We start from the raw sequence: 12,356 nt of genomic DNA, 5'->3' as shown, positions 1-12,356 counted from the left end.
GAGCCTTAAAAGGCAGCTCCAACCAACTAATTGTCTCTGGTATTTCCACAGAAAGCAAGGGACTTTCTGGTCCTTCAAAGGACATGACAATCAATAACAAAGAAGACAAAGAAGAATGAAAAATCAAGTGGACAATCAAGGTTATCCAGGAGTTGGTTGCTCAAGTGACAAGAGTGAAGACCTGGGGCAACAAAGTAGGATTGCCTTCCATTGTGGTTTACCTGTTTCAGTGACTGCAAAAGGTAAGCCTGTACAATATCTATGCAGCCATGAGTTTTGAACCATCATACTTATTCTGTTAACCTAATTTAATTCCTGGGACGGAAGATAAAGTGAATACCTGTAGAAGGGAACAACATGCAAGCCAACAGAACAAGGCAGAGTTGAAGTCCACACATCTTAAAGTTGCCAAGGCTGAGAAATGCTGCCTTAAAGACTAAACAATGCTCCTTTGGCTAGTTACAAAGTGTGCAATTTTATGAGAATTATAATCCTAAACATGTTGACAGATCTGAAAGCAGATTCTAATCAGTGAATTTTTTTTAGCAGCAACGTGCATGACATACTAAATGCATCACTTAAAGCTCATCATTTCAAAACTTTCTTAATATTGAGGCCAAGGGGAGAAGAGTTTTTCATTGGGATCAACAGAGTTAAGTCTCAACCCTAATGAAAATTGCTTTCTTTTCTGACTGTAGATATCAGCAATTGAAAAAAGTCAATGGAATTCAAGCCTTACAGTTATGGATGAGAAATATTGGTTGCAAAGTTGGCATTTCTGGATGTAATAGAGATATTTTGGACTTATTTTTGTTTCTTTGCATGTTTGATATTTTTAAAAAGGCATATGCTACTGACTATGCTTATGCACATATGTAACATCTTTTGCTAGGATACATGACCACTGCTTGTCCAGAATGTGAAAAGTGAAAGATTGTGACTAAACAAAATTTTAATGTACAGATAATACCACCAGAAATTATTTTAGCCTTTTTTAATAAATGTTGTTACTGATGTTAAGCTCACCGTGGAAAACATCATATATTGTTATGTATATAATTATTTAAAGACTGAAGTGCAACATAACTAGATTCTAAATAATCTATTTTTCAAAACATACAACAGTCCAAACAGTAAAAGTAAAGTCCAAATTAAGAATATTTCATTCTTAAGAATTGTTTAATTTAAAGTGGTTTAGTTGTAATAGAGTATGTACAAAAGATACTACGGTATTTTTTTCTAGCATCAGCTAAATTAGACAGAGAAAAATGTTTCTCATTTCTTTCCTGTTACCTTTATTGATTTCATTGCAGATATGTTAACATAGGAAACATATTATTTTGTTATCTAATTTTACCTTCCAAAAAACAGAAGCAGATGAAAAATGTGAGGTTCTTTCCTGTTGGCTTTTTTGAATTAGCTGTTTTAGATTCTAAAAGTTTAGTTCTTAAAGAAGTAACCTAGTAAATAATTTCAATGTCCTCCTCTAGTGCAGGGTAGGCAACCTTGGCTCTTTTATGACTCAAGAACTTCAACTCCCAGAATTCCTGAGCCAGTATGGCTCAGCTTGGAAACCTCTCTCTTTCCCCTCAGAATGGCTAGCTCAGGATTTCTGGGAGTTGAAGTCTATGAGTCATAAAAAAGAGCCAAGATTGTCTACCCCTGGCAATAGGCTTTCGAAAGCCAATAGAGCAGGGGTGTTAAACTGCCGGCCCGCAGGCTAGAGCGTCACAGAGAAACCGCGCCCATCCCATTGCTGGCAATGGGAAAAAGTTCTGATATGTCGCGCGACGTCACGTAACGTCATTTGACATGTCTGTAATAGAGGGAGCCTTTTTTTTTTTTTTTTTTGGCAAAAAAGGGTGCCGGAACGCTGTTCTGAGCATTCTATGAGGAAAAAAAGCCCTGCTTAATTCAATCATCTCCAGGTCCATTATTTTCCTCAGAATGAGGAAAAAGAATGCTACCAAATTCTAAAATAAAAAAGTTATTTAGCTGTCATCTTCATTTAATGCAAATTAAATCTTTACATCTGTTCTGTATTAGAAAAGACCATACAAATAATGGAAAAGAGCAGACAAGGAAGAATATGCTACTTGGAATATAATTCAAACATTTGTAATGTATTATTGTATCCAAGATGATTTATATATCAGTATAAAAGATAATTAAAGGAAGATCTCATTTATAATTTGACAATATTCTCTAACCTCATTCACTATTTTTAATCACATTGATAGGGCAACAGGCCAGATTTCATAATCAGAAAGCCAACTAGAAATTGAGGTAGATTATTAATATTATTTATTAAATTTATATGCCCTCTGATTCCCAAATGAACCTGGGAATAAAAATAAAAATGTTAAAAACAGGAAGAAATTAAGAGTGATGGGAAAAAAGAAGAGTAAATAGAACAAATAAAAAAATGGAATGGAACAAACCCACATCATCCAAAGAAACTTTTGTTCTCCTTTGGAAAAGGCCTGGATGAAGAGTCAGGTCTTCAAAGTCCTTCAGAAACACCAGTAGGTTGGAGTCATTTGGATCTTGCAGGGAATCTTATTCCAGAGGACAGGTGTTGCTATTGAAAAGACATGCTTCCAGGGCCCTGATAAATGGCATCATTAAACTGAAGGAACTGGATTATACAAATCCTGCCAGATCAAATTGGCCAAGCAGCTACAAGGGGAGACAGGAACACCCACAAGGAACCAAGTTCTTTGCCATATAGGTTTTATAGATAACTGCTGTACTTTGAATTGTGCATGGAAGCAAACTGGCAACCAGTGCAGCTGGCAAAACAGAGGTGATATATGGGTATACCCATCATTTCCTGTACCACTGCATTCTAGACCAGCTGAACCTTCCGGTGGTTTTCAAGGGCAGCCCCATTTAGAACACATTGCAGTAGTCAAGCTGTTAGGCAACCAGGGTCTAAGTGACCGACGTATTTCTGTGGATCTGATTCATCAGAAGACCAATGCTACTTTTTCCAATTCAGTCCTTTTTATTCCCTATCCATATTGCTGTTATATATATATATATATATATATATATATATATATATATATATATATATATATATATATACACAGACACACACACATATATACTCTGAACAATCCAAGAGTAATCACAGAGGGGAAGAGTCATTACAGAAGGGAGCTTCTGATACTTGGTAGAAAAAAGAGACAACACTCATATAATGATGCCTCCCAACAATTCATGAAAATCTAAATCCAGAACATGCTTATTCATTATGATGATTTTTTTTCTTCCTTGACTTAAGGAAAACAAGATAATCAGACAAAAACTCTATCAAGGCTATCACCTTGGTGAATAATTAAATCTACTCATTGTGTGGGATATTAAAGCTTTGTAAGATTTTGACTATTTCCATATAATAGTTAACTCCAATAAACTATCAGCCCACCACATACTAAAATGTCAACAAACTGGCTTCAACTCTTAACAAGGAAAGTAGTTTGTGTGGGATCTAAAATACCACCCTCAGATGTTAACTTTAAATAAAATAAATTATTTCACTGTTCCAAGTTAGGGGTTATGCTTATACTGCAAGGAGTAAATTTCCTGTTGGTTTTGCCTGTAAATCATTAAGTACAGGCAGAATCAACATACTTTGTTTGCCAAAATAAAAATAAACCAATTTCATGTTTGGCCAACATTTTCATCTAGCTTTAAAAAGCACAAATTGAATGAGATAATTACTAGATATATAAACTGACACTGGACTCTCATTTATAATTCTCTCTTTTATTTTCCTGGTTTTCCCAACATCTATAATTTGTATTTTGTCATAATTAATAATGAACTGTTTAGATCAGGGGTCTTCAAACTTGGCCCTTTTATGACTTGTGGACTTCTGGGAGTTGAAGTCCACAAGTCATAAAAGGGCCAAGTTTGAAGACCCCTGATTTAGATTAATAGCCACTTATAACTGTCCTCATACACAGGATAGTGTCAAAGCATAAGGGAAAAAAATCTTGTTCCCCAAATATTTCAGATGATTAAAAGCGCTGTATAAAACATACAGCTAATGTTCACTCTAAATAAAGGAGCTACCAAAAAAATCTACTTGTGCCCCTTTGCGGTTGGAGTGCTATTTGAAAGCTCGCCATAATATCTTACCAAGACTTGCACTGGCATTGTACAATCAGATAGAGCAGACATGTCAAACCCAAGGCCCAGGGGCCAGATCCGGCCTGCAAAATGGTTTCATGTGGCCCGCGAAGACATCCTGGAAACAGTGAGGGAACGGCCCCCACTGCCTTGGCCCTGGCCCAGAGACCCTCCTTCTGCCAGAGACCCTCAGATCTGTCCCACTCCTGCCCAGGCCCCCATAGGCACCCTTGATGCGAACGATGTAGAGCTGGCCCCGCCCACCCAGTAGGCCATACGTACTCTAGCCCCGCCCACCCAGTAGGCCATGCCCACCCAGGCCACACCCACCCGGCCCCTTGAGGGCAACTGCAATGCTGATGCGGCCCTCAATGAAATTGAGTTTGACACCCCTGAGATACAGCAATATTTGTTTGGGACAATTTCTCCCATACACAAGTGTATATTATTTAACCAAACCAAAAGCAATAAATGGTCACTGTACAGATTGGTGTGTGTGTGTGTGTGTGTGTGTGTGTGTGTGTGTGTGAGAGAGAGAGAGAGAGAGAGAGAGAGAGAGAGAGAGAGAGAGAGAGAGAGAGAGAGAGAGAGAGAGAGAGAGAGAGAGAAGTAGTGGATTTAGGGATTAACAAATCCATTCTCCAATCAGATGCCCAGGGATAGTGTTTTGCGTAGCAAGCAAGATGGTATGTGGATTGCTTTGGCTTCAACAATACCTTATTGTTGTCCAGGAATCTGAAGCGATCTCAGGCTCTGTTTGATATGGCATTCTCACAGTTGTGAGCTGAGCAGTATCTTAATTGCTATAAATAAATAAGTACTCTTGTGAGCTGCAAACTGATTACTAGGAATGCCGCAGAAACAGCTGAAGCACATGGTTGTTGCAATCAAAAGACCATGTGATCTGAAATTTCCTGGATTGATTTTGGTGAGATTTGGGTATTTCACCTCCTCCTAATAATTAAGCTTTCCTCCTGTCCCTGCAAAACACCCAATTTTTTAAAGGCACAATTAGACATTTTATTTCTTCTATTTGAAAGACCCTGCTAAGGTGCTCTGGGATACAATTTAGGGCAGAAAAGGGAGGATAAAACCTATAAATAAAGTTGATTTTTACTGTGTCATTCCTGAGTCACAGTTATGATAGGAAAGTTGATCCTTGTGGGAGAAGATATTCAGGAGAAAGATCAGGTCCACTTATTTTATAGACAAAGAGATAATTTCCATCTGGTAGCCTTCTCCCAGCTCCAAAATGCATCCAGTATTACAAATGTGATAGAAATTGATGAAACAGAACTTACACTGTCTTAGGTTGGCAATTTGCTACAGGAAAACTAAGGGAGGGGTATTTAGTCCTTTTTTCACTCCAAGTTATTTACCTACTCTCAGAGGATGCCACACTAGCTTTTATTTCACACACTCTCACACACACACTCTCTCTCTCTCTCACACACACACACACACACAGAGAGAGAGAGAGAGAGAGAGAGAGATCATACTAGAGAAGAGTGCTGTGCCCACCCAGATCCATCTCCCATGAGCCTCAAACGGTTTGAAGGTGGAACCAACTCACAGAAAGGAGCCCAGCAGCAAAGCCATGGATGGCCCAAACATCCCATCTCTGCTTTTCTCCCATCTCAAGAGTTGACATCACTTCTATTTCAAACTGGAATAAAATCCTTCACATTGGTCACCACCATGCTTAGCCAGGCCTCTTTGATCTTTGAAGCACTACTTCCAGGGGTGTTTCTTTAACCTTTTAAGTTATTGCTCTTGCTGGAGTCTGGGAATAATATCCTCCCCTTTTCAGCCTTGAACCTGAATTCATCCTCAGATTTGCTCATGGGGATACTGCAACGGTTGTGTGAAAAACGGTCATAAGCCACTTTTTTCAGTGCTGTTGTAACTTTGAACAGTCACTAAATGAACTGTTAGAAGTCAAGGACTACCTGTTCGCATAAAGCTTTATGTTTGCATAGATGCCATGGTACCTTGGAAGAGGGTTATGTTGCACCTGACCGATCCGATGATTAAGGAGCAGATGGAGCTATATCCTCAGCTTGCAAGTAAATTTCTGACAGCACATTTGAGAGAGAGAGAGAAAAAAGATAGGTATGTATCTAAGTATACTAATTGCACTTGAAGCATAAGAACCTGGCTTTGTGGGAGGAAAGGAGTGGGAGTCAATCTTTCTTCTTTAGGACTCATTGCAGAAAGTGAAGAAGTGAAAGTGAAGCACAGAGGGCACACAATTAAGGCCAACGTGAAGCGACCTCCATGGAGGACAGGGTCTAAAATGCTTATTCAAGAAGAGAGGTGCCAAAAGGAAGATTCTGTAAGGAAAACAGCTGAAAGGGAGTGGTGAGAAGTAGGTGGCCAGAAAGCGCACAAGTCAAGATGAAGTCTTGAAGTCACTGGAATTGACCAACTGATGTGAGGTTTTGGGAAACAAACAAGGAAAGCAAGCCAAAAAAATAGCCATCATCTCAACCTTTCTAGAGCGACGGAAAGGACTCTCAATTCTGCAAGGACCAACAAAAGCAAAGTTCTCCGAGATTCAAAATAAGAAAAGGCAGTGTGAGTGGTGAGAAGCTCACTGCCATAAAGAACAGATAAGCTAGACTTGTACTCTCTTCCTAATGCACGTGTCCAGGTTATAATGAAAAGATTATCGGGCTCATGAAATGGACAGATTGTTCTCCATTCCTGCTTAACCAAGCACAAACAACACTGCTGGAAAAATAGGCTTGGCAGGAGGTTTGTTTTTGTTTTTCATCTGATCAAGGGAGCTTTAATCTAACCCAGAAAGAAGAGATTAAAAAGAGACCTAGACTCAGATAGAAAAGCCCTGGCCTTTAGAAACATGGTAGGGCAGAGTCAAGGAAATTTAAGGTAGGAAAGGGGACATGGAAAGGTCCAGTGTATGTAGCATGGAGATCAACAGTGACATCCTCAGGGCCAATTTTTTGTACATTTGTGCTCAGAATATGGATAATAAACCAGGAAGAGGGCAAACACGATTGTACCTTCACATCACATAAACCCAATGGGATGAGAATGAAGGATATAAAACTTAAGGGACCTAATGTGGCTTTGTATGTAAAGAAGCTATATCCCTCTGAAACAATTTCTCTAAATACCACAGTTATGTTACAAACCTTAGAGTAAGATTGAGGTTAGCAACAAAAGCGATATTATTGTGGGAGTTTACCATCAGCCACTCACCTAGTAAAGAAGATGCAGACAAAGCCTTTCTAAATCAAATCACCAATTGCTCAAACCGCAGATAATAGCAGCAAAGTGAGATATCAACTGACCCTGATATCTATCTACTGGAAAACTACCTCAGCTAGGAGTATAACAGGTTACTCATGTCTCTTGTTTACAAGTTCATTTTTCAAAAGATAGATGAAAGATCAAGGTGAACAGCTATTCTGGAACTGATAGCTGGACAAAATAACCAGAGAAAGAAAATATTTAAAGAGAAATCAGTCGGTATCCTGGACTTTAGGAAGGCAATTTTTAAAAATTCAGATGAAAGTGGACAGCCCAGGGATAATATGAAAGACCAGAAGGACATAAGATGATCGACAAATGTGAAATACAATGGGGAAGGAGAAGGAGAGAAATTTCGAAATGAAAATCAAAGATGCTGTTGATCTGTTGCTTGGGGAAATAATAATGCGGAATAGGGAGAAGATGTAATTGCTTAGGACCTGTGTCTCTCTACTCTCAGAGGAAGGCCCCTCCTAATATGACTAATTTGGTAGAGCAAGGGAATGCTGTTGGATGTAGCATATCTTAGTATGGTATTTGACAAAGCACCTCATAAAAATTCTGCAGACAAGATAAATATGGGTTGCCGGGTTCTGTAGCCCAGATGTCCCAAAGAATGCTAGTAAATGGTTCTGCATTGACCTGGAAGCCTCCCAAGAGCTTCATCCTTGGCCCAATACTATTCAATATATTTATAAATGATCTATACAACTGAACAGAATGACCCACTCTTTATTGAAGCCAAAGGTGGAATGAAGACCCATGGGTTGAAATAAAAAGGGTGGAGGTAGGGAGGGGAGAGAAATTCAGATTGAATAGCAGAAAAAAAATCCTTACTAAAAGAGAGACAAGACAAGACAAGACAAGGTCAGCCAAGGACAGTGTACTGATTATCATTGGAGATTTTCAGATGTGGGTCAGAGATTTTACTGGATTTGATGATGGTGGTTTTGTGGCAGCTTACCCATTAGATTTTATGCCAGAATATAGAAAGTGACTTCTATTGCAGGCTCCCCAATAAATGCTCTAGTGTGACTGTAAATCTCTTCCTATTCTGATGGAAAACAAAACAAAACCAAAGTATGCTGAAATGTGACAGACGCATTCTTTGCTTCCCCCCCAAACCTCAAACTAAATCTGACCATGAAGTGGGATCACAGTGCCCAAGAATAATCAACACCAAATCACTCCATTCTCCTAGTTCTGAATTGAGCCTCAGAACAGATTGGGTGATCTGAGCACCCACTTTTGTGACTTATATGCCAGAAAATGTTAGAAAGTTCTAAAGAAACTCACAACAATTTGTGTTCCTCAGCATCCATTCTCTTCTTGCTGTATCTTCTGCAGGGAAATCCACAAGGCACAACAATGCCAGTTAAGATGATTATTCATCATATCATGCTATCCACTTACATCACAAAGGTTCACTGCCAAATAAAAGTGCAAGTCTACGTGTGACACGGCAGGCGTCCAATAGCTTGGGCAGACAGAATTCATCATTTCTGATTTTTTAATGTCTATGTTGTGCCTCTCTGGCAGCCCCACCCTTGCATTGTTAAGATTGTTAGGTTGAGACTGTTAGAAAGAAACTTCTTTTGGTGTGCATGAGCAGATTGGGTAAAAAGAGGCAGTTGTGAAGTTCTGTCTTGTTACAATAAATTTTAAAAAAAGAACTTTACACAATTTTTATTTGTTGGGAAGAATCTTAAATGTCATCCTTCTTTGTGTGTGTGTGTGTGTGTGTGTGTGTGTGAGAGAGAGAGAGAGAGAGAGACTGTAGAGAATCATTAGAGCCACTGTTGATATAGTAGGTTACTGATACTGTATGTGATTCCTCTTTTAAGTATTAACAAAGTATACAGACTAAAATTATGACCAGTTGGAAATTACAAAGTGTTGATTATGGAATCAGAGTAGCTCCTTTGGATCTTCAAATATGAGACACAGTTTATTCTAGGAAGAAGTGCATGATGTGCAATACTTCAAATGTTGTGAAAACCACAGTTGCCAGCTGTCCTAGCCAGCATGGTAGCCAATCATATGGGATACTAGAGGAATTCTGACTTAGTATTGTGGGGGCTGCACACTGAGTGGCCACTATGGAGGCTCTGCCCGTTGGATTTATCAAGCCTAATACCTGCATCCAAAGGAGCTGATTAACATGCAGGTCACACAGGTGCTCATGTCAACATTCAGTCTTCAAACATGTGCACACAAGACTTTAAGCTTTATGAGCCATTCCTGTCTGAACATTCTCATCTGATTTGGTCTTTGGCCCTCCCTTACTCAAGCCATCCCTAAGCATAAATGTAATCTCTTCTTTATAAATTGGAATGTGACACCCTTATCTGTTTTATTAGAATTAATAAATATAAATAAAAGAGCCAATGTTCAGAAGGCTGGGAAATAAGTAAACATCTAAAGAATTTACTGTTTTTGAAAGCCTTCAGATCTTGGAATTTCATAATCTCCTACTCATATTGGAGAGATTAAGGTTTAAGAACAGTTGGCAAACTATTTAGCTGCCAGATATTTGAGGGGGTGAGGAGGATTGGCTTTGATGAAGTAGTCTTTCTCCATAGATCATTTTGTAAAAAATTATTAAGTAGAAGAATTCCATGGTTTCAAGATTATTCACATAGTTTTGGAATCTTCTTATCCTATTTATATTGCTCATTTTATCCCCTGGGGAGGAATCTAAATTTCCAGTGCTGATTTCTCAGGCAAAGAGAATGTATTGCATGCAGTGATGCACCCAGAGGAGATGGGGGTCGGTTGATGGACAGAACATGATGCAAAACCCACTTATGTTCTACATGTGTTATAATGTCAAGTGTATGTGTGAAAGGGAGAAGCTTCCAGCATCAAAATGCATAATTTTGACGAAAGAGAGTTACATGCAGATAACCCTTTTTCTGCCTAAATCTACTTATTGAAAAGATCTTATACTGTTGAACTCTTACCCAAGATTTGAGACAAATATATTTAATCACAACAGACCACACAAGCATAGATGGACCAACAGTCAGGCTCATTTCTCCACTGCAGCAGCATTTGATTTGTGGATTATAATTGTTGTGACACATCCATTCCTTGATCTAAAACAGGGTATCAATATAGCCAGAGCAAAGTATAAATGGCTCACCCCCAAATTAGTACTGGGGTGAGAAAGCTATATACAACCCAGATCTATAAAATAAAGTATGCCTTTTTCAAACTTGGTCTGCATTTCAAATTTTATTCTCCAGAATCTTGGCCTTTAGTCACATGGTAAGTTAAGTTATATGGCCAGTGTAATGTTCACAGCCTTTTTGTTCAAGGATATTGACCTTTTTTCTGCCTATACTTAATGCAAGCTCTTCCTACTTACCACTATTATGGAATATTTGACCCTACTGACCCCGGCAGGGGGCACAGTTGTGCAAGACACAATTTAATGTACACAGAGGGTTGGTTTCCAATTTGATTTTGAAAATGAGCATCAAGACAATGAATGAAGCAAAGCTTCTATGCACACATTTTAATTCTTCCCCTTGCTAGTTTCTCTAAATAGCATTCAACAGACGTCCCAATTATGCACACATGAGTCTTGGCAGAAAGCTTATTGATTGCAAGACAGTATAGACAACTACAATTTCAGGGTCAGGACCTTCTAGTTGTTGTTTGTACTGTCTGGGTAGGACATAGCTTGTTTTGGACATTAATGCAGAGTCCCATTGCAGTGAATTAAAGCTCTATGTTTACTAAGACACAGATGGGTGAAACTTCCTAAAAATATGACTCGCTTACTTTAAAAAAAGATTTAAATATCCACATAAGGCTTCACCCAAAGCTCAAGTACTAATAATCACTTAAACTATGATTACAAAAATCTATCATTTTAGATTTAGGGAATAATCATAGTTAAAATAGGGATCTTTTGGAAAGGGTTTTTTTATTTTTGGTAGGCAGAACCAAGGGAGATAAGGTGAAAAAATAACCCCCTCCCGCAGCCAAGAATAAAGCAAAAAAAAAAAAAAGAGGACAAAATATTCCTTCTCTAAGGAAATACACATAACACTGGTACGAAATTGAGATATACTTCTAAGTAATTTCAAGTATAGGACAAAATATTCCTTCTCTAAGGAAATACACATAACACTGGTACGAAATTGAGATATACTTCTAAGTAATTTCAAGTATATTGTGTACTTGATAATGGCACATCTTGGTAAGTCTTACTGTAGGTCTTTTTGGTTTCGGATTAGCGTGATCCCAGCCATGCAATTTGGAAAACCATAAGCGCTATAAGTGAGTCCCGCTAATAATATTTATTTATTTAATTAGTTTTATGATAACTTTATTGTGTACACCAATCGGCATACATCAAAATGAAATTTTGTTGCATACAGCTCTCAAAGGGTCACCACCTCCGATATATACTTCTTGTTCGTGGCCCGCTCAAATTTCACATTGTCCATTTTAGTCTCTAGGGAGTGAACAATGGCACACAGGACAGATGGAAATGGGGCTCTATGTTGATTAGCCCTCAAATTCGCTTGCATTCTGACAACCTCGCCTTCTTTCCTTTTTCTGATCCTGACTCTTCCACCTTTTCCTTAAAGAGGCCTTGCTTCTTTTTGCCCCTGGAGCACTCTGCTGCTGCCACCAACTCCTCCAAAAGCCTCTCTCTCTTCCTCTGGGCCTGCCGACAGCCTCATCCAGTTCCTTCACTCCATAAGCTCCAGGTCCTCTCCTCCTCTGCCTCCTCTGGAAACAGCCCTGATTTGCAATACAATCCATCACTAGGCCAGCAGTCCGATCTTGCTGCTGGTAGAACAAATTCAAACAGCGCCAACGACTTTTAACGGTCTCACCAACAGTTCCAAAACCACTAGAAACTCGCCAGGCCAGCAAAGATTGTCGGTCGTATGTATGCAGACCATAATTAAAACAGCATT

At 38.8% G+C, this 12,356-nt stretch overlaps 1 protein-coding gene across 3 annotated transcripts in view; it reads right to left on the bottom strand.

Annotated features, from left to right (window-relative positions):
• Nucleotides 1–12,356, bottom strand: part of MRAS (muscle RAS oncogene homolog) — a 58,632-nt gene that overhangs the window by 42,803 nt on the left and 3,473 nt on the right. Inside the window, exon 1 of one of the 3 annotated variants that reach the window (XM_083348388.1) lies at nt 8,713–8,730. The exons of the other annotated variants lie outside the window; for them this stretch is intronic. The gene's annotated coding sequence lies outside the window, so the exon portion shown is untranslated. Of the gene's footprint in view, nt 1–8,712; nt 8,731–12,356 lie in introns of those variants that run through there. 3 annotated transcript variants of the gene reach the window in all.

The sequence above is a fragment of the Vipera ursinii genome, assembly GCF_947247035.1.
Source record: "Vipera ursinii genome assembly, chromosome: 1".
Classification (NCBI taxonomy): Eukaryota; Metazoa; Chordata; class Lepidosauria; order Squamata; family Viperidae; genus Vipera; species Vipera ursinii.
This window is presented reverse-complemented; position numbering and strand designations above follow the sequence as displayed.